This window comes from Rousettus aegyptiacus, unplaced genomic scaffold (assembly GCF_014176215.1).
Source record: "Rousettus aegyptiacus isolate mRouAeg1 unplaced genomic scaffold, mRouAeg1.p scaffold_m13_p_6, whole genome shotgun sequence".
Lineage (NCBI taxonomy): Eukaryota > Metazoa > Chordata > Mammalia > Chiroptera > Pteropodidae > Rousettus > Rousettus aegyptiacus.
In genome coordinates, this window is record NW_023416309.1 from 51,519,114 (window position 1) to 51,541,126 (window position 22,013).

Here is a 22,013-nt window from a genome sequence, read left to right on the forward strand (position 1 = left end):
CGAGCGGGCCTTTCTTACATTCATCAGGGACCTCACCTGATTACCTGACTAATTCCTTCTCAAGTCTATAGCTGCACAAAAGTCTTGTCATTTTGTTCTCGAATTATCCACTCTTGTGTCCTTATCATTACACACTGCCTAGATATCTTATCAGCTAAATCGGCTTGTCAGCTCCCCAGGGAAGAGGAGACTGCACTTACCTTGCATTAACCCGTTGGCCCTGGTGCTCTTACACACACAGGTAGCGCGCGTGTATGCACATGCACGTGCACATGCACATGCCCACATCAATGAGGACAGGCCAGGTCATGCTGCAGTAGCAACCACCAGATCTTGGTGGCGTTACACAATAAATGCTTTCTCTTGTTCACACTAACTGTCCATTGCAGGTCAGCAAGGGGTGCTCTGCATGTCACAGTTACTTTGGGACCCAAGAAGGCTTTGTCTCAATACACACACCCACAATCACAACAGAAGAGGGAAGAAAATGGATTGAATTACACGCTGGTAGATGTTTCCGCTCAAAGTGTCATCTCTGCCCACATTTCATTGGCCAAAGTGAGACTCACGGCTACTCCCAACTTTTACAAGCTGGGGGGCAGAGAATCCACACATGCTCAGAAAGCAGAGAGCCAGAACTGTTTTGTGAACAGTCCTCACCGTGGGCGAAGGTGGTCTCTACCAGGGAGTTCTGGAGGAACGATGGATATTTTTTAATTGAAGTGAACAGTAGGTGTCAATAAAAATTAAATGAGTAAATGAAGCTATGCCTTTTGATGTATTCAGTTCAAATTAGTCATGTCAACAACAGCAACGAAAAGTCAGTAAATCAGATGCCCAGGAATTACAGAAATCAAATGATGTTTTAGAAGGACAGACTGGTTTTTATGATAACATTCTTTCTGACTGGTTTTAGTGTAGTCTGTTTTGTTTGATATGAATAGTTCCTGGAATATAGATTCTTGTTCCCTCTACTCCATCAGTTGATATCATTATTTTCCAGATTTTCATGTCCTTGGCTATTGTTTAAGACTCTAGCAAATCGATATGGATATGCCTGCTGATCTTGATGCCTTCTTTGGCTCAGCTTCAAGGAGAATGTAGCTGCTGCCATATTCCCGTCCCACTGTTTGTGGGGCATCCTATTGGAATGGTACCCTGTGCCTTTCCCAGCCATCGGATTACATACTTGCCTAATCCTAGGATCCTTGGAAATCCCTGGACCTTACAGCAAGTCATTTTGCCTCAAAAATAGAAAAAGTTAAAAGAAAAAACCCAGATCTAGAAAATCTCTTTGTTAAATGAATATATTATAAAAATTTAAATCAAGTTTTCAGCATTACTTTCAAAAGTAGAAAAGCACATTCACTCTTCTTCAGAAATTGTCCACACCCAAGAACTATTTGGGCGGTGACCCCAGCCAGCTAATTTACCATCAAATCGTCTAGTTTACTCAGCTTCCCAAATAAACTGCTTAAAAAAAAACATGAAGAGAATGTGACTAAAAGTGTAAAAGACTGTTATGTTTAAAACAAATAAACAAACAAAAAAAACAACCCCTATAGTATCTCTTTTCTGTTGCCTCATTTTTTTTGCACTCTTTTGCATGCCATGAACCCTGAAAGCAAACACCGATACTGCTTCCTCAAAGTATATTGTCAAAGGAATTTTGATGGCTGGACTTAGGTAGATGAATGTTTTATTTCCAATGGCAAACCAAATCCCCTGGTATGAACATTCATTCACAAGATCGCTAGGAGCCTCTGAGCCATGAGAAGAAAAGGGTAAACTTGACCCTTGTAATTCAAAATGTACATGGTCCAGCCGATAAAGGTATTATAGCGGCCATCTCAGAAGCTTACAGAAGTGGGTGTCTAGCAGAGTCCTTACCTGTCTCCCGGAGGGCATCTGGGTCAGCTCAGCTCTGGAACCTTCTTGAGGGCCTTTTTCTATCCTTGCCTCTTATCTTCAGCATTTTCAGCAGTTCAAATCCTGATCTAACCTGCCAGAGAGGAAGTAAAAATGATCAGTAATAGTAGCTCCCATTTTTAAAATTCCTTTACCTAATTATAAAGTAGTACATGATCATGCAGAGAATTTGGAAAAGATGAAAGAAGAAAATGAAGACAACTGTATTTCCCCGCCCAGCGATGATCTCCATCACGGTTCTGAGGCCTCCCTCCCTGCTTTTAACCTTCAATTTTCTCTTTGATTTAAGTTAGACACCTCAATCATTGATGTGCCCTTACCTTTTAAACACACACCGTTGTCCTATTCTCAGCATCAGTGATATAGCCGTAGAATAAATGGACAAATGGATAGTATTTTAAAATACTACCAGAGAGAGTTATTAAAACTCAACGAGTAGAAAGACAACAGAAAATTCCCGAACACTTAAGAATCAAGCAGCATACCTCTAAATAATTCATAAGTCAAAGAGGAAATCTCAAAGAAAATTTAAAAATACATAGAACCTAAGTGAAAGTTAAAATATAATATATATAAATGTGGGGGTGCAGCCAAGGCAGAACTAAGAGAGAAATTTATAACACTAAATGCTTACATTAGAAAAGAAGAAGTATCTCAAATCAATCATGTAATTTCTCTCTTCAAAACACTAGAAAAAGAACAACAACATTAAATCTGAAGTAAGCAGAAAGAAGGAATAATAAAGGTAGGAGCAGAAATTATTGAAATTGAAATTAGGAAAACTATAGAGAAAAATCAATGAAACAAAAAGTCGGTTCTTTAAAATATCAATAAAATTTATACATTTTTAGCAAGACTGACAAAGATAAATAGAATACATAGGTTATCAATATAAAAAATGAGACAGGGTCTGTCACTACAGATGCTGCAGCCATTTAAAAGGATTAAGCAGATACATTGAACAACTTTATCTTTATACATCTGACAACTTAAAAGAAGTGGACCAATTTCTCAAACACCATAAACTACCAAAACTTAACCAAGATGAAATAGACAATCAGAATAACTCTGTAACTACCAACAAAATTGACTTTGTAAGTTAAAAATCTTCTGAAAAAAAGAAATCTTCAGTCCCAGATGATTTCGCTGGAGAATTTTTCTGAACATTAAAGAGTTAACACACATTTTACTCATCTTTTCCATAAAATAGAAGAGGAGGAAACATTTACCAACTCATCTTATGAAGTGAGTGTTACCGTGATAAGCCCAGACAAAGAAAGACAGTACGCATGAAGAAAACTAGACTTTTAGTTTCCAGGCTAAGCACGTTAAGGGGAGTAGTTATCACTACTCCATTCTAACAAATAAAAACCTCAACAAACTGAAAAATCAACAACTCTTCTTAGACCCACCAGAGAAGTACAGTCACAGGGCAAACTGCTACTCCAAAAATGGGAGAAACGGGAAGATGCGGAGGATCATAACTTACCAGAGCTGAAACGGGCTGTACAGAATTCTCCGCAGAAATCAGTGCTGGGGAGGGGTAGGAAAACCTGAACTGTAATTGACCAATAGCTGGAGGCTCAGTGTGTGCAAGTCTATGAATTAAAAACTCTAGGGAGCCCAGATAAGGGGGCCCCCATATTTTTGTGAGTTTTATTTCCAAGAGATCCACCAAGTCCTTATAGTGAATATCAGGGAAAAATCCTCTTATGCTTTTGGAAAAAGGAACCATTTTGAAGAGAATTCTTAAGAAGGGAGTTCTTAACAAGGCCTGACCTCAAGAGAGACTATTTATGAGAGGCTAACCTATTGGGGTTGTTGCAGAGCCTAATCAACCTGGGTGAAGAGAAATATTTAGCTTCAACCTGCTTTAGCCTTCCTGGTGAAGGAAGGTGAATACATTACAACAATGGTCTAAATACCCCAATTAAAAGACAGAGATTGTCAGAATGGTTTATAAAACAGGACCCCGCTATATGTTGTCTGTAAAAAAAGATTTAACTATAAAGACACATATAGATTAAAAGTGAAGGGATGGATCCAAAGAAAGCTGGAGTAGCTATACTAATTCCAGACAAAGCAGACTTTAGAACAAGGAAAATCATTAGGGATAAAGGGGAGCATTACGTAATGATAAAGGGGTCAGTACCCCAAGAAGACATAACAGTCCTGAATGTGTGCTTGTATACAGTAGAGCATCAATATACGTGAGGCCAAAATGAATGGAAATGTGAGGAGAAATAGAAGAATCCAGTATTACAGTTGGAGACTGCGACACCCCTCTGTCAGAAATGGACAGGTCCAGCAGGCAGAAGATCAGTCAGGACATAGTTGAACACAACAGCACCATCAATCAACTGGATCTAATTGACATTTATGGACTAGTTCATCCAACGACAATGAAATACACATTCTTCTCAAGCTCACAAGGAACATTCACCAAGATAGATCATCTTCTGGACCATAAAACACACTTTAACGAATTTAAATGAAAAATAGAAATCACAGAGTGTCTGTTTTCACACCACAGTGGAATTAAACTAGAAATCAATAACAGACAGATAGCTGGAAAATCCCCAAACGCCGAGAGATTAAACAACACACTTGTAAATAACACATGGGTCAAGTAATAAATCTCAAGTGAAATTTAAAAAATATATATTTTTGAACTAAATTAAAGTGAAAATGTAATTTATCAAAATTTGTGGGATACTGTGAAATCATTGCTTAGAGAGAAATTTATAACATTGAATGTATATATCAGAAAAGAAGAAATGATATATATCTGGTAATTGTTCTAATAGTATTATTATTCTGATACATAATAAACATAAATGATACATATGGTATTTCCAGTATCTATCTGTTGGTACCCTCCATTCTTTGAACATATGTGTACATATGTATATATATGTATTACACACACAGACATACACACACAATTTTAACAATGGGGAGCACAGGGAACATGTGCTTTTGGAAACTCGAGCACCTGTTTTGGAAAATGAGACCTCTTATACCCGCAAACTTCACATCCTACCAGAATATACACTCCATGCAGGTTCGTTACCATGCCTCCCAGCACCTAGACCAGCACCCGGCACATAGTAAGTGCTCAGTAAATACCAGGGACATGAATGACAGATCCCTTTAGTCCCCTCGACTACTCTGTGAGATGGGTTTTGATCTTCCCGTTGGAGCAGAAGCTAAGAGATGGTAAATAACTCACCTCCAATCTCCAAGGCAGGAAGTGGCAATTATAGGATTTAAAGCCACACGAGCAACCTCCGAAGCTCAAGAGCCTCTTACTTCTTCTCTACACTGGGCAAGTGAGTCTACTCATGACCTTGGGGTTCCAGGAGAAGGTCATCTCCTTCAGGCAGGTCTGTGACAAATCTTACCCAATTCCTCATCCTCTGTAGGAGGTGAAAGATGAGCTCCACTCCCAAGAAGGAGAGTATGCAGCAGAAGTTGCAGAAGGAAAGACACCCAGGTGGATTTGCAGGACCGAGGGAAGAGCACGTACAGCCTGCTGCGTGTAAATGTGCCAAGAGGACTTGCGCCTTCCCAGTCACAGGGGCTGGGGCAGAGGTGGGTAGGGAGGGAAATGTGAGGGGCTCGGGCAGAAGATTCACTTGTCTCGGCAAACAGGCACTTAGAAAGCAGGTTTGTGGTGCAGGTTGTTTGTTTGTTTGGAGGGAGCACCAGCATTAACAAATGAAGTGTTCAATTATTTAGTGGGTGTTTGCTCAGTATTGCACATACATATGCACACCCACACACACAATAAACACACTTTCACATATGCACTTCCAGACACACACTCACGGGCTTCTCTCTCTCTCTCTCTCTCTCTCTCTCTCTCTCTCTCTCTCTCTCTCATCACCTTTGATACACATGGTTTGACTTCTTTTTCCCCCATTTTATGTATGTATTCACTGAATGAATGAAGAGAATTACCAGAGCGGCTTGTATTTTTTAGAGCGTTTTCCAGATGTCTTGGCATCACCCCCAGAATAGCATCTCTGAACTAAAAGCCAATATCATAGACTGTACGTTTATGTCCCCCTCAAAAAAATGTGTATACAAAACCCCTCATCCCCGCTGTGATGACACTTGGAGATGGAGCCTTTGGGAGGTAATTGGGTTAAATTAGGTCATGGAGATAGGACTCTATGATGAAATCAGTGGCTTTGTAAGAAGAGGACAGAGAGGAACTGAGGAAAGGCCATGTGGGCACAGAAGGAAGTCAGCCCTTCACAAGGCGGGAAGTGCACCCTCACCAGAAACTGGATCAGCTGCTACCTTGATCTTGGACTTCTCACCCTCCAGAAACTGTGAGAAATAAATGTCCATTGTATGAGCCACATGGGTTATAGTATTTTGTTATGGCAGCCCAAGCCAATCAAGACAGCCAAGGTCCTTTAAAAATGGCGCACAAGACCCTGCACTGCCCGGCCCCTCTCCCTATTTCTGATCACCTCTCTGGCTCCTCTTCCCTGGCTCACTCTCTCCAGCCACCCCGGCCTCCTTGGTTTTTCCTGAATGCACAGAACACATTCCTACCCCAGGGCCTTTGCACCCCCAGCATTCTGCCAAGTATACATACTCTTCTTCCTCCATGGCGAAGTCCTTCATCTCCTTCAAGCCTTTATTCAAAAGTCCCCTTTCTCAATGAGCCTGGCCCTGAAAACTATTTTTAAAAAACCCACTTCTCCCCACCCAGCACTTTCCATTCCCCTTCCATGTTCTATTTTTAAAATTTTTCCATGCACTTATCACTTTCTAGCATATGGTAGTCTTTATTTATTAGGTTTATTGTCTATTGCCTGTTACTCCCTGAAAGAATGTAAGCTCCAGAAGAACAGAGATATTTTTCTGCTTTGTTCACTGATTAATCCCAAGTGCCTAGAACTATGCCTGGTACACAGTTCCTTTTCAATAAATATTTTCGATTGAAGGAATGAACCTCTTCACCCTGGGTGAAATAGCCTGCCAGCCAAGAAGACCATGCCATACCAGCATTTCCCAGCAGATGGCAGCCTATGAACACCAGAAACAGCTGGGAGCACACACTCTGAACTCAAGGTTCCTCCCAATTAAGTCTAAGATAACCCGGGGGACAAAATCACGTTCAGCTTACTCTCAGTGCAGACTTGTATTCGTGAGAAAGAGGTTGCATGGAGGAGGTGAGCTGCTGTGCTGATAAAGCCTTTATCTAATACAGGAGGCTGTTTACCCATAATTCAGGGGTAAGAAAATGAAAACAGCTGTCGAGAAGAACCGAGGTCAGAGTCTTCCCACCGTGGGAAAAAGGGAGTAAGAAGCCTGTGGATCTGCTTCACTGCTCCAAAGGATGCAAAGGTGACATTTGACCCCCATCGCCAAAGACGGAACCCTAAGGATTAACACAACTCCTGATGGATGGATATTTCCTGTCTTCCTCCAAACGCACCAGAAGATGCTTTATTGCAAGAACCTCGAGTCCCCGCAATGCCATCCTCGGGGCCCCCGCCGGCCACCCTCTTCCCGGGTGCTTCTGTTACACATGCAGTCAGGTATTAAGTTGCTGCTGTAATAAACCCTCCAAGGCCAAGGCCAAGGGAACCTGCCTTAGATCAAATTCAGCGAATTTGCATGGCCTACGTGTGTGGCCTGAGTGCGTCAGGTTCGGGGGAGGTTCTAAGCAGATACTAATTGTGAAGTCTGCTGACCCAGAACTATCCAAGCCAGCTGGTCAACCCAGATATTGTTTGTGACAACAAGAGCTATCATTTCTTGAGCATTTCCTATGCCAGGCATGTGCCGAGTATTATCTCATTAATCCTCAGAGCAACTCTGTTTTTGTCTCCATCTCCCAGATGACACAGGGAGGTGTCACTTGCCCAAGGACCCAGGTTGTTTTCAAGGTCCCTTTCAACTACTGAGAGAAAGGAATCTGCTCAGATGCACCTCAGATCCTGAGGGATCTCAGAGTTAATACTTATTCATCCTCTTCTGGTCACAGATGGAAAAGCTGAGGCCCAGAGACTGGAAGAGACCAGCCCACGTTTAAGCAGAGAGCTGAAAAGTCCCCCCGACCAGTACGCACTAAGAATTATCCACAATTAACATTTCCGGCAAGTCTTGGAAAGTCACCCTAATCCCCGAGTCACAGGCTTTTACTTTGCCTTTCCAGATTCCATTTTTGCTTCAGTCCTGGCTGGCACTAAACACTTCTGCAGAAGGTCTTGTCGAAACAACACTACTTCTCTTGTTTTAGGAGTTTCCTCAAATAGGAGACTGTCCGGCCGGGATCGCTAGTCTCTCGGGATGCGAATTCGGGCTTCTGCAGCTAATTAGCTAACGTCCTTGGTCAAGTCGCTCAGCCTCTGAGTTGGTTTGTTCATTAATGAAATGAGAATAACAATATTCACGAAAGGACGTATTGTATCCCAGGTCCATGCTATATAAACCACATGTATAATTTTAAACCTTCTAGCAGTCACACGAAAACAAAATAAAGGAAACAGGTGAGCCAAAGCACTTGACATACACTCGCCGTTGTTAATTTTCATAATTTGTTAACCCAATATATTCAAAATACTGCCATTTTAATACCTAATTAGTATACAATTGTTCATTAGATTCATGTTTTCGATCTTCATGTTTGGTTTTCACAGCAAGTCTTCAAATCTGGTGTGTGTGAGTTGTACTCACAGCACATCTCAGTTTGGACTAGCCACATTTCAAATGCTCAATTGGACGGCATGTCCTAGGCTGTGATCAACGTTCTGCACATATGGCTCTGTGGTTTAAGAGTCTGTGTATTTACACCTTGTCTAGGGGGCGCCATCTTTACTGTAGCCTGCAGATAACCCGCTGGGACCTGACAGTTCTGGAGGGTGTGCGTCTGGGCTCAGCAGAGGGAGGGGAGAAATCCCTGTCCCTTCCCGCGCTGAGCAGGTCACTGGGTGCCTCTGAAATCTTCCCTACTCAGATCCACTTCCTCCCGCATCATGAACAGGACTTTCGCATCCTCTGCAGATATTTGTGCCCGTTCCTTCTTTGGTGCAGTGGGAGTGTTTGCAACAACCGCACTACACTGAGATCCATTTAGGAAGGTGAGCTGGCAGGAGAGCTGGAGGCACTGGGTCCTCCCCGCCCTGTGGGATTCTGGGGTTCAGGGCTCCGGTCACCTGGATGCTGTCCCTGCTTTCCAGTGAACTAATTTATAGAATCCAAAGTAAATCTATGCTGCTAGAGAGCAAACTCTGATACTTTGTTAGGTGAAAGAAGCGAAGTTGCAGGATACTATAAACCATTGTGGACCTATATGCATGGCCTATATTTGGAATAGTACAAAAATTACTGGTAGGGATGATTTGGGAGGGGACAAGGGTACAAGAGAGGTTGGCTTTTCATGATCTAGCCCCTTTTAATATTTACATTGTACCAGGGGTGTGTATTACTGCTTTTCTTCTTTTTTGAGCATGCAGTACCTTTTCAATTAAAAAAATAAACTAAAATATCCTTCCCCTGTCCTCCAGCAGTTACAAAGGAATGAATGGTCATCGAAAGAAGAGCATGAAAATGCTGTGTCATTTCATTGTTGGATTTTTGAGGACCCAAGATCCCTCCCTGGGGAGATGGTTTGCCCTTAAATTAATTTTCCCTCTATCACCATTTAAGTATCTGTTGGGATTTAATTGGGTGAGAGGAAAAGACCAAAGGAGCTACAAATACATGGGAACAGACACGCACCCAGTAAACAAAGCATCATGCGCATGTGCACGCGCACGCACGCACGCACAAATGAAGGGCCACACATGTACCCCTCGACAACAAAAGCACTTCACACCCACATATCAACTGAATGGTTCCCACTCAACATCTCCAAACCATACCCCAAGCCCCGAAGCACTTCGCACCCACAAGCACATGTATCCCAACAGCTGAATTTCTTTACTCTCATGCACCCGACAACCAATGTGCTTCCACACACACACACAGAGCAAATTTTCATTCCCCCATCAACGAAAGGGCTTCGTACACACTCACCAATGGCCATTGCTCGTTACATACATGTACACACACACGCACACACACACCTCAATAACCAAAGCACTTCATAAACACACTCCTAAAGCCAGAGTTCGCACATTCACTCAATCATTCCCTAACAACTAAAGCACTTCTCACACACACACACACACACACACACACACACACACTCACGCGCAGACACACACCAAAGAGTTTTAGTCCCCCAACCTAAGTGCCCCCTACACTTCCCCACAGAACCCAAAGACCAAAGCTCTCCATGCGGACGCCGGTCCCCACAAAAGAAAACCTGAAGCACTTTGGTTTGTTTGCCACAGCAGCAGAAACTTGAACGCTAAGATGTTGGATTGCGACTTTCTTTTCAGATTAATGAGCAGAGAAAGGGTGGAGGGGGCGAGGGGCCGATAATGGCTGCGGAGCGCAATTACACCCAAATCTTTTCTCTGTTGATTAGGGATTCCTTCTCCAGCCTGCTTTGGCTCGGGCTAAATCTTTTTCTAATGAGATGTGGCTTATCCAGATCAGAGCGCTGAGAAAAAAGTTGCAATTAACTTTAAGAAGAAAAGGAGTGAGAAAGAGAAGGGTGGGTGGAGGGGAGGCCACGACCAGAGTGGGGGCAGGGAGAGGGGCCGGCGGCTGAGAGCTGGGTGCCTGCGGAGGGGCTCTCCCGCTGGAGAAAGGGGTGTCGGACCCTCTGGTGCTGGTCACTGCCCCAGGGATTCCAGAGTTTAGGAAAAGCCCCTAGTGACTCCTACCTGCCTGGGTGGGGCCTTCAGCACTGCAGGCTCATGCAGGCTCAGGTGAAGGGTCAGAAGTGCTGGGCCTCCCTGCATCTGGGGCCTTCCTCGCTCTGCACACCTGACACCTGGTGGGGATGGTGGGGGAGGGGCGCCCTCTCAGCTGCCTCTCACACCAGAGCTCTTCCTCCTGCGGAGACTTGGGGCCCTCCACCACCTGCCAGGAACCCCCATGAGCCTCAGGTGTCCAGTCAGCACTCACTCCTTTCTCAAGATCGCTGGGGGCAGCTCTCCACTGGCAGCCAGAAGACAGGGTCCTGGGGTAGGCCTGAGGCACTGACAGCCACAGCTAGAGTCTCCCTAACTCACCTCCCTGTCCTCGTCTGCAAGTGTCCTGACTTATTTTCATGTGAGCCACTTAGAAGGGTGGAGAGGGTCTGGGATTGAAACGAGGATTCACCCTGAGATGGTTAAAATACCCCAAGTTCCTAGAAGCAACATAGATTTACTTTCATTTGCTTCTCTATCAGTAGAGCCAAGTTTGACCAAGCCACAGCTGTAGAATAGGCACTTCCTCTCTGGTGCTCGATTTCTTCGTCAGCGAAGAAAAATAAAGGGGCAATAAGCGTTGGATCTCCAGGGCGTCTGCCAGTCCTTAGGCCCTGAGGTCTGGTGAAATGCGCAGACACAGATGCCGGGTGTCCCGATTGGAGCGATGACACCTCACGCCCCGACTCCCATGCCCGGCTTTGCGCACCCACAGCACGCTTACACACCTCTGCGAGTTCTTATCCAGAGTAGTTTTTACCTTATATTTGGCAATAAACATCCAGCAACGCCTGAGGGCGACCTTCACAAATCTGAGGCTTCTAACCCTGGGCTTGCGGCGGGGTGTCAGATAATCACTTGACATCTGCGTGCCAGCCGAGCTGGGGACCCTGGGCTCGGATCATGGGACCGGGATAGGCGGGGTGGATGGAGGGGCGGGAGCGGGGTATATTATCCGTTCTCTTTATTCACACACAGCCACATCTGCTCTAGCGGTCCAGGTAGATCATCCGCAGCTTTATTTCCTCTTCATTTATTCTCTTATCCACGGCACCTCCTTTCTCTACCCGTGGACCTCCCTGTGCACATTGGAAAGGATTGTCGTTGCCCAGCTGGAGAGTCAGTGGGACAAAGTGAATGTGGGCCCTCGGAATCCTGCCCCGCCTGCTTGGTCCCTTCCTGGCAGTGGCCACCCAGAAACATGGTCCCCTCAGTGGGATGTTTGGGTAACCTTTTACCAGATAAGCCCTGGAGATGGCACTGGCGGGTTTCCCTGTGTCTGCGTTCCAGTGGGGTCAGCCCATTTCCCAACCTCGTGGCCCAGGAATTCCCTTGGAGCTCAGTCTGCCAGGTCCCCGATCAGCCGGCTCTCCTTTCTGCCTCTGCCCGCCGCCCTGTCAGCCACTGGAGACAATCCTGGCTTTCTCCTATCTCTGGCTGTCGCCAATCTAATAAGCATCCGTGCTAGGAATCCTTGCAGGAGTGCGAAGTTAGAAATCCTTCTTAAACATATAGTAAGGTCAGATGAAGGGAAGAAGGGGAAAAAAAAAAAAAAAAAACCCAGAAAACAAAACACAAAACCCCGAAACAGAAATTGGACACAGGAGGGCAGATGTAGACTGAACAGGAAGTGCTGGCCCTAGGCTAAATGAAACAGCTGTCACCATTGTTCTGGGCTGCAAACTGCCTTTGCAAACTCCATGCAGTCCGGGCTCGGAAAGCAGATGTTAATAATTACAGCACATGAAACGAAGGGCACAGGATTAGGCAAGTGACGAAAAAGAAATGGTACCAGTAGATTTATAACTCGCTCAGGCAAATCTGTTTGGGCTGGTGGGGGCGGGCAGGGCGGCCTCACTGCAGATGCCCCGGCTCGATCCCCTTCCTACTTTGGCATTTTGGTTTCCGGAATTGTCTCAGAATCAAGGGATTGAGTAGATTGTCTTACAGGGGTGGGCGGGGAAGGCCTTTTGTTGCTGCATTTCCGGGGACCTCGGGCCTACAGAGAGAGCCACAGCTCAACTGCCTCCAACCTAAAGACCAAAGCTAAATCCTCGGTTCTCAGCCCACGTACCCGAAGGCAGATCTCTGAGCAGACAAATCTCGGAGCTGGATGGCTTGCTGGTAAACAGGGCCTCCCGGACACCAAGTCGGGCAGCCTCTCTTGGAGCTCTCGCTTCACCAAAGGGTTCGTGTTCAAAATCCAGGAGCTCAAGTTCTTTGCAGCTGAAACTGATTCGCACTTTAAAGTCAGCCAGCGCCCAGCGCCTTCCTTGGAGGAGGCATCCATGAGCTGGGAGAATGTTGGGCCAGTTGAAGGAAGCCAGCAAAGCAAGTTTCTTGGGCGAATGACAGAAACGGAGAAGGCGGAGGGCCTTCACATGTTTTCTGAACTTCCCTCAGTGCTTTTCCATGGGAGCCAGGATTTTCAAAAGCAAAACAAAACAACGCACACTCACCCGCATCCACCCCCAAATCCTCCCATCCCGCCACCCCCTAGAAAGAACGTCTCCAGGAAAGGTTAGAAAGAAGGTAAGCCATGTGTTTGCCATCTTTACGCCTGATATGGAAACCATATGCTTAAATACACTCACAAACATACTTAATATAACACTCTTTTATTAAATGTGGTTTTATAAACGCTCTCCCCAGCCAGGGCACCTTTGCTGTGCTGGAGGCTGGAACTTGGCAAAATAATCTTCCCGCTGTTACATCTATTGATACACATTTTTTGAAAATGAGTCTCGGACCCTTGGAAAATAGACTGGTTCTGATTATTATTGCAAGCGGGAAGGGGCACACGAGGGCATCTTTTTTCCTCTGATAAATTAAAAGAACTGTAACGGGTGCTTTCTGCAACCTGTAAAAGGGCAGAGACATCTGTGATTCATTTAGCAGCTCCTTACAGAAGATTTATTTGATTAATTCGGTCAGAAGAGAGAGAATATGGATTTTCCTCTGCTCCGAAAGGCCCCTAACGCACTCGCACACGCACACGCACACGCGCACCCACCCATGGGTAGACATCTCAGGAATGAAAAAATAAAACGGCTCGTCGTGTTATTGGCACTGGCCGGGGCAGGGCCCCGGCGGTGAGAGACAGCTGATGTGAGGACTGGTTTCGGAATAGATGTTACTATCCGCAGGCCAAGCGTCGCCGAAGAGTGATCCTAGAGCAGAATGCAGTGGATGCGGACTGGGTTTTGTAAGCGTTGTGGGCTGGTGCCCGGCTCCACTTCTCATCATTGTCTCACTGCACTGCCCCAGCGACCCCTCCCCGAGGAGGCACCATTACCATCTCTCCTTTCCAGACCAGCGGGACCACCGCACTCCCAGCGGGCCTCTGCTCAAAACTCTTCTCACTTTTTTTCCAGACGGTATTTGGCTTTCTCAGTCGCCCCTGTGTAAAGCGAGTGGACAGAGGTCACATCTTGCATTTGTCTCATCGTGGGTAATCTTGGAAGGGGTCATCCACGTTGGCTGAACTTCGTGCCCTGTGGGTTTCGGTTCAGCGTTGACGGAGAAAGACTCTCTTTGGGGCCTCCTCTGGCCTTGGTTGTTTCTAAGGTGCATGGCTCAATCCTTTAAGCAATGGCCCATAGACTGCTGTCAATTCCTGGTGGGTGGGAACAGCCCTTGAACTAGATCCTTGGGAAGGCAAAGAAAACAGCGGTCAAGGGGAATCATAAAAACCATACAAGATCTGCTGAACCCAAGAGGACTTTGGATATCAATGTCAGGAGTGGCAAATAATGTCAAGGAAATGCGCCCCCGCTCTTCTTCCTGGGCTCGTAGCAGACACTGGCAGCTGGTCCCAGTTTGCTCGATCCTGCTAACCCTCAAGATCCTTCTCAACACCTCCCTCTAGGCAGCCTCTACCAAGGGATTGGAACTAGGGCATGAGTCGAAAGCTGTTGGCAGCCCCTTCCAGCGGAAGGTTCCATTTTGCAGCAGGAGAAACAAGCCCAGAGAGAAGTCAGCGGCAAAGCTAGTTACAAAGCCAGTTCTGAGAGCGGCCCCCCGGCTTCCCTCTCTGGGACTCTTTGTATTCACACCAGAGGGGCTGGTAGAGGCCAAGGTTCAGTGGGTCATAAACCTCTGCCTTCTGCTGGGTGTCTGCCCTCACCCCGCCCCCCCCCACTCCCACGGACGGGATAAAAGGCATCCCCCGAAAGAGCTGCAGGAGATCGAAATCTCTTTGTTACATTAAAACGATTAACTCCTAGACTGGGACGGAGAGGGGCAGAATGAACCCACGACATTCGACAACCCAGGGCCTAAGATTCTAGAAAGAAGTGGAAGGTTTCACTTTGGAAACAGTCAGCTCGGCAGACGCTCCCCACTCCGGACTCTCCCTTCTCTGTCTCACTCACTGGACCACAGGAAATGACTAGATCAAAGGCAACCAGGATTCAACAGGCTGAAGATACTGAGCGCTTGTCTAGAGTGGCTGCAGGCCGTCACCCTGTCCTCAGACTTTTCAGCTAGACGAATTTCTCTGTGGGAGAATAACAAGGTTTGGGGGAAGGAGGGAGGGGTCTCCAAGTTCAGAAGCCCCCTCCAGAGGCCCTTTTCTGTTGGTCCTTCCTAGGATCCGATCTTAAATGTCTGTCGGGCTCGCCATCCAGTCAGTGGAATTTGTCTGCTTGGCAGAAACAAACTTTTCCTCAGAAGAAATGACACTGAGGACCAGGGCTCGTTTGTAGACTCAGAGCGTGAGTCGGAACTATCACATATTTTGAAAGGAGGCAGTCATGGCACGTTGAGTCCCGGGAGTCTTGTCACCATCCTATTTAGCAAGGCTGCCTGTCAGGACTTTGGTGGACCCGCCTGAAGAATTGATAAGAGTTGGGCGTAACTTGTATCTCAGCTATTGGGTTATCCGGAGTGTTTCCGCCATTTTTGAGAAGGCCTAGAAACTCTTTGTTTAAACATGCCTTCTACAACTCTGTTTACAGTATGAATTTGTAATTCAAAGTGAAGAAAAGTTTGCTAAACCAAATCATACTCTCTAGCCCAGCATAGCCTCTCAAAAAGATCACAAATATTGAATTAGCGAGGTCCCAAATAATGAGGATTTTACAGGCCCAAATGACACCCTTTGAAACGGTTTGTTGACCAAAATCATTTGCCAAATAAGGTGTTTATATTGTGGAAGTGGCTTTCTAGAACGTTCCTGACTGAGGCGGGTGATCGAACCGGCTGGAGAAGGAGCCAAGTTTGGGCGGGGGTTAAGTGAGGGCGGTGGGCTCTCTGTGTGCCATTTTGGATTCCAATTAGGGGTAAATGAGTGGGCTGAGGTATGTTTGACTTGCCCCCGAAGACCCTGATGAAAGGAGGGGTCCTGTACCCCTGGGAATTACAAACTCAGCGGCCAAGTGAGTATTCACTAGCTGTGGGACCTGGGGCAAATCAGATCATCACCCCAGCAATAATAACAGCTACCTCCTAAGGGTGTTGTGAGAATCAAGAGAGACAAAGCACTTAGAACGGGGACTGGCATAGGGTATCAGGAAAACCTGATCTCCCAAACTGATGAATGGATAAACGAAATGTGGTATGTCCATACAATGGAATATTATTCACTCCTAAAAAGAAATGCAGTATCGATACATGCTACCATGTGGGTGAACCTGGAAAACATTATGCTAAGTGAAAGAAGCCAGACAGAGAAGTACACATGTTGTCTCGTTCCATTTATACGAAATGTCTCGAATAAGCAAATCTGTAGAGAGAGAAAGTAGATTAATAAATAAGTGCTTGGGGCTGGTGGAAGGATAGAGGGAGAGGGAGCTGGGCCTTAAAAGGGTGCAGGGTTTCTTTGTGAGGCAATGAAAATGCTCTAAAATTGATGTGGCGATGACTGAATATACTAGAAACCATTCAATTGCAGGCTTCGCGTGGATGAATTATGTGGTATGTGAGTTATATCTCAATAAAGCTGCTAAAGAAACCTTATATATTTAAATGAGTGTGGTTATGGCAGAGGAGGATGGAGCCCGTGACAACTTGGGAGTGTTTGTCCCGCTGAGACACTCAGATTTAAAAAGGAAAAAAAAAAACACGCCAGACTCACCTCAGTTTCCCCATCGGCTAGAAGGGGTAGAAGCTCCTTTCTCAAAGGGCTGTAGAAGGAAAAATGACATGATTCATGTACCACAGTGAGCCCGGTACCTGGCACAGCCTACGCACTCAGGAGGCGGCAGTGGACATTGGGATGCTATGTCGGATGGACTGTGACAAATGTCCCCGACCAACCTTCCTATGTTCGTCCGTGATAATGACATGCCCTTCGCCCATTTTCCTCTTAGATTGTCTTTTGTCATGCTGATTTGTAGATGCCTTTACCCTGCACGCTCCCTTCCCCAAATTCCTCTACCGCAGAGACGCTGTCTGCTGGAAAAGTGTTACAAGATACTGATTTTATTAGAATAGACACTTTATTGCAGTCCAGAGAAATGGAATAAACATACAAATCTACAACATTTAAGATGTGATTAGCACTCTTTCGGAGGGGGCACCCTGCTCAATTGACTGTAGGGGGTCACCCTGCTCCTGACTTCTGAGCCACCTCTAGTACACAGTCCCCAACAGCATCCTCTGGCTAAAGCATGGCGTGAGTAAGGAGGCTCCACTCCTGGCCCCTCCTCGCCCATGTTGCTTGCTGGTAGACCTCAGACTGTTACAGTATCTTTCTTGGCCTCCATGACATCTGCTCTTTCTTCCTTCTAAATTGGGCTTAAAGGAGATATTGCTCATGGGAATCCTTTGAAGAGTCAAAAGGTACCTCGCAGAGGTGTTTTTAATATTTTGGAAGCATAGTAAAGTTGTTAGGATCTAAAAGCGTTCACCAAAAGTCCTTTACGGGCTGGTGGTCCCATGCTCCTTCAGCTAGTGGCCAGGAGTGCTCTGTGCCTGGGCTGTGGCTGCCCTTAGTGGGGGTGCCCCAAGGGCCACATGCAGGATATCTTGGCATCAGTGATGGTGTGTATTGTGCCATCAGAACTGGCTTTGCACAGTCACAGCGAGGCTTCTGTGCCCAACCAAGTTTCTGAATTCCATGTGTTTGGGGGGCCAGACACCAAGGCAATACCCCAGAAGTTGTCCTATTCCACCTCCCTAGATGGCCTTGGCACTGAGCCTTGTCTGGAGGGCTCTGCAGTGGCCCTCAGTGGTGAGAGGGGAGAGAGGCGAAGGCTTGGCGATCCCTCTGGCACCAGCGCCCCTGGCAAGAGCGAGGATGTCCAATCCAGGGCTCCAGGTTGGCCGAGACTGTCTGTGGATTCCTGAGCATTTTTGCAACTTCTAAGAGCCTCATGGAACGGTGCAGTGACTCCCAACGAGGTCGCTTGTGCTGACTGACGCTCCGCGTTCCTTTGTGGTGATCTGGAATGACATCGGCTGCACGCGGTGGCATCGGTTCTCTTGTGGTGGTCAGAAGCTGTCCAACGGCAGGGCTGTGGCTAGAACCGACTGTTTAAAACAGGACGGCGAATTAGTACACGATCAAAGTATTTGCTCGGTAGACAAACAACTTCGAAAATGTCGAACCATCGGGAGGAACGAAATAATTGAAAGGGTTCTGGTGGGGGAGGAAAACTCTCATTTTATTTAATAAACACCTTTGAACAGCGCTTGTGCGTCAGACAGTGCACTTGGGGAGGGGACAGCGCTGCACCAGAAGAGAAGGTCCCTGCTCGCACGGCGCTGAAGCGCTTCCTGCAGGAGACGGACAGTAAACAGGGAAACAAAAGCGATCTTCCTCGGGTGCTTAATGAATGGCAGTTATTAATTTAAACGTCTACAATAGGGAATTGGTTCGATATGTTTTAATACACCCGCACTTTGGATTATTCGTAGCCAATATTGAAGAATGTTTCATGACACGGAAAAGTGCTCATGGGTCACTTATGCATTCAGCAAACCTCAGTCGAGCATCCACTCACTCGGTCCTGGCTCTGGAAACAGCAGGGAGCAGCAGAGGAAGCTGGGACAGGCTCCCTGCCGCTCCGGAACTTTTATCCTATTCAGAGAGGCAGTTAATAAGCAAGTGGAAAAATACCCAAACAGGAAACGGTCAGACGGAGACAACAAACAGGGAGATACTGTAGAGACTGCCCGGGGAGGAGGGGGGGCGGGGCTGCTGTGGCCCGAATGGTCAGGGGGGGCCTCTCTGAGGAGGTGACCCAGAACTAAGAACGAGGCAAGAGGTGGCCGGAAAGCAAGGATGAGGACAGCGTGTGGACACTTTAGGACCAGCAAGCCTCTCTCCAATGCCACGGATGAGGGGCCTGAGGCGCCATGGCTTGTTTCGGAAGTCGGTGGCAAAGCCAGGATGGAACCCTGGGCCTGGGTTCCCCGGACAGTGTTCTTCCCACGCAGGCACCACGCCGGCTCTCAGTAAGTGTCCCTTCTGAGCGCTTTCACGGACCTAGGGCCATACTAAACACGCGCCCCTCCATCAGGCAGGTCTCAAAGATTTCTGGAAGTCCTACGACGTGCGTGGTGCTAGGCCCAGGGCCACGGAGCGTATACCAGACCGGGCCGCGTGTTCTCCACGCCCGCCCGCGTGGGAGGAGTCAAGCCACGCCACAGGGAGCGCGGATGGGGGCACAGCATCCCGAGACGCTGCCGACGACGGGAGTTCAAGGAGTTCCCAGGAGGAACGGTCACTGCGGGGAAACTGAACTCCGTCTTTATTGACAACTTCTTAGCCCTCATCTCCTCAGCCCCCAGCTCCTGGCGGAGGAACCCAGGGAGGGGAGAAGATCTTCCGCCTCGCACCCCAGGTTGCAGGGTAGCCCAGACCTTCAAAGAAGCCCCGGCCCTCAATGTAGCCACAGGAATGATATGGGGCCAGCCTCGCCCCTGCTCACTTCTGTTCCTTGTTGCTCCGCCACACCCCCACGCCACCCCCACCCCAGCTGCCTTTGATCTCTGTCCCGCTGAGCTTGGCCTGGTTTGAGGTCTCCCGCTGTGATGCCCCAGGCGGGGTCTCCAACGCACAGGGACTCTCTCTCTCTCTGTATCACAGCCTGGATCTGGCCTCCTGCCTGCCGGGCTGTGGCAGCAGAATCCCTCAGGACCCAGGGGGAGGTAACGAAGGGAAAAGGTAACTTTGGCTCAGACTGGGGAGGTTTGGGCCGGCCAAACGCAGCTAGGCAGGTGCACTTTGATGGGTGATGGGAGTCACCATCCTCGGCCATCTGAGTGGCCTATGAGATCTAAGAGGGGCAGTTGTAGGTAGTGGTCAGGAGTCCAGCCTCCCGGTGGCAAGACCTGTTTACATTCTAGGCAAAGCTTGGGTAACCATGGCCAGGTTCCTAAACCACTGTGTGCCTCAGTTTGCTCTTCGGTAAAATGGGGATAATAAGATCAGCCACTTCACAGGGTCGTTATGAGGATTAAGTGAGGAAATGTACGTGAAAGTGCTTGGCTTGTTGCAATCGCTCCGAACTGGGGCCGTCATTGGTGCTAAAGTCTCAGCTGCCTTTGGGAGGAATCAGTCAGCCCTTTGGAAGCACCGCCACAATGGTTCTCGGAGGCTCCTCCTTGCCTTCTGCATGGAGCAGTCTAACTCCCCTTTCCTGCATCCTCGTTCTCCATCCTCCTCTGGCTCTCGGCTCAGGTTGGGTCTAAGGACCTCTGAAGGACAGCCACAGATTCTTCCTTCGTCTTCCGGCACCCGGCCACTTTCTGCTCTGACTTCTCCTGCTCACTACTGCCCCGTGGATCTTTAGCTCTGTTCGAAGTCCTCGATGGCTCTCTGTGACTGCAGAGGAAATAGCAACCTCCTCAGCTTTTAGTTTAAGATCCTTGGCAATCTGACCTTTTCTTAACTTTTCAGCTTTTGGTGGATCTGGGAAATTTAAGCCTGCGTTTGAATCTGGGCTCCACGGCACCTGAGCTGTGAAACTCTGGGAAATGTGTATTACCTCTACGCACCTTGGTTTTCTTATCTATAAAATGGAAATAATTATACCTGCCTTATGAACTACACAAGGATGTCGGAGGATCAAATGAGCAGGGATTTGTGTGCTGTTTGAACCTGGAGAGCTACTCACCGATTTTGGACCCAACCGTGGTTTCTTTTCTGTGGGACTTTGCTCTTGTCCTTCCCTCTGCCTGGAGTGCCTCGTCACCCTCGGTCCACCATTGTTTAAATGGGTGTATCATTGAGAGCCCGGGGCAAATGCCATGCGCTTTGTGAAGCTGCCCTCGTTATCCTGCAACGACCCCTCTCTCTCTCCTGTTTCCTGTATCACGGTGCTCGTACCTCTCTCAAACACCTGCGAGGGCCCCTCTTAACACGTGTCTTCCTCTACCTGCCTTATCTCCTTAGACCGTGAGCTCCTGGAGGGCGGGACTATCCTGAAATCAGCTCTGGCTTTCCCATAGCACCTCATTCCACCCCCCTTCCCCTACCCCCCCCCCCCACACAATAAGTGCCCGATGAGTACTTGTTAAAAGGATAGGTGACTAGGTGGGTGACTAAATGAAGCTGGGTAGAGTGATGATGCAGTCAAGCCAAAGCGATAGGCCTGATCCCCTCTGAGGCCCGTTTTGCAGCCCCAGATGACGTTGTCATTTCCTAAATGTGGCCCAAATTTTCATAAACATAATGGACACAGAGTCCCTATTTAGGAAGGGCTTAGGGGCAGAAATCTGATTGGAGATTGGGGAGAGGGCTGGTCCGGAAGCTGTGTTATGCAAAGCAAATGTACACACACACACACACACACACACACGTACAGGCCCCTCTCATTAGGGATGCGGGTTGGAGGAGGAGCTACTCACACGACTGGAACAGAGGGTGTGTGGGTGACTCAGCACCGCGCCTCACTCCTACTGGGGAGAGTCCCCAACCTGCCTTCCAGGGAGGGGAGTAGGAAAGAGTGGGGTTGCATAGGAGCTGGAGAAGCGACTCCTGGTGACCTGAATCATGTCCCCCACACAGGAGCACCTGATTTACTATCGGAAACTAAAACACGCGGAAGAACAAAGGGCCCCGGGGACATTTGTGACCCAGCTGCTCCCTCTCCGTATTGAGTCAAGGCCTGTAGTCTCAGCAGTTCTCAGAGCCCCTCCCCAAGCCCTCCCCCAGCACCGTTGAATTCTGGGGCCACACATTCCTCAGGCGAAGATGAATCCTAAGTATTTTAATGCCTGATATCTATCTCCGTATGGATTTTCGTTTTATCATGAGGCCACTGGAAAGTTTTTTGATATCTCTTTGAAACAGATGTCAGCCAA